Source organism: Alligator sinensis, unplaced genomic scaffold, assembly GCF_000455745.1.
Source record: "Alligator sinensis unplaced genomic scaffold, ASM45574v1 scaffold85_1, whole genome shotgun sequence".
Lineage (NCBI taxonomy): Eukaryota > Metazoa > Chordata > Crocodylia > Alligatoridae > Alligator > Alligator sinensis.
Genome location: NW_005841891.1, coordinates 4320934 through 4322534, shown reverse-complemented (window position 1 = coordinate 4322534; position 1601 = coordinate 4320934).

Here is a 1601-nt window from a genome sequence, read left to right as displayed (position 1 = left end):
GATCCTAGCTGCCCTGACTGTGAAGTAGCGCCTTCTAATGTCTAGTCTAAACCTACTGTCTAGCAATTTATGGCCGTTATTCCTTGTTACTCCGGGAGGCGCTCGGAGGAACAAGGTCTCTCCCAAACCCCGCTGGTCCCCCTAGTAAGTTTATAGATGGCCACCAGGTCCCCGCTCAGCCTTCTCTTGTAAAGGCTGGACAGGTTAAGGTCCTGTAGCCTCTCTTCATAGGGCCTGCCCTGCTGTCCCCGGATCATGTGAGTGGCCCTCCTTTGGCCCCTCTCAATACTGTCCACATCCCTCCTGAAATGTGGCGCCCAGAACTGGATGCTATACTCCAGCTGTGGCCTGACCAGTGTCTCAGAGGGGGAAGGTCACCTCCTTGGCCCTGCTTGTGATGCATCTGTGGATGCAGGACAAGGTATGGTTACTGACCGTGTTCTCGCATTGTTGGCTCATGTCCATCTTGGAGTCAGTAATGACTTCAGGATGTCTTTCTGCCACCGTGCTTTCGAGAAAGGAGTTCCACAGCCTATAGGTATGCTGCTGGTTCCTACTGCCTAAGTGCAGCACCCTTTACTTGTCAGTATTGAATCCCGTCCAATTTTCATTTGCCTGCCCCTGTAACCTGTCCAGGTCCTGCTGTAATCTGTCCTTCCCTTCTAGCGTGCCCACCTCACACCAAATCTTGGTGTCGTCTGCGAATTTAAACAGAATGCTGTTCACCCCATCGTCCAAGTCGCTAATAAAGAAATTGAACAGTGCGAGCCCGAGGACTGAGTCCTGGGGGACCCCACTGCCCACTTCCCTCCAGGTCGAATACAACCTGTCTACCACCACCCTCTGAGTACGACCCCTCGGCCAATTTGCAATCCATCTGACTGTGTAGGCATCAATGCCACAGTCACCTAGCTTTTTAATGACAATGGCATGAGAGACAGTGTCAAAGTCCTTCCTGAAGTCCAGAAAGACTACTTCCACCATGACACCTGCGTCCAGTGATTTTTTTTTTTTTTTTTTTTTTTTTTTTTTTTTGTGTGTGTGTGTGTGTGTGTGTGTGACCTGTTTGTAGAAGGCAATCATGTTGGTCTGACAGGACCTGCCCCTAATGAAACCATGCTGGTTGCCCTTGAGCATCAACCCCACTGCTGGCCCATCACAGATGTGTTCCTTGATAATTTTCTCAAAGAGCTTCCCCAGGTTTGAAGTAAGACTAATGGGCCTATAGTTGCCCGAGTCATCCCCCTTCCCTTTTAAAGATGAGGACCACATTGGCCCTCTTCCAGTCATCCCTCACCTGGCCAGAGCACCACAAGTGCTCATAAAGCCGTGCCAGGGCCCCCGCGATAACCCCTGCCAATTCCCTCAACACCCTGGGGTGAAGAGCATCTGGACCTCCTGATCTGAACACATCCAGCCCCTCCAGAAGTTCTCTAATCAGGTCCTCCCTGACCCTAGGCTTGGCAGAGTTTCTCCCGAGTCCATCCTGAATCTCGGTAGGGGAGTCCCGGTCCTTGCACAAGAAAACGGAGGCAAAGAAATTGTTAAAGAGGTCTGCTTTCTCTGGTGCGACCACCAGATTGCCAAGCATATCCTGCAGG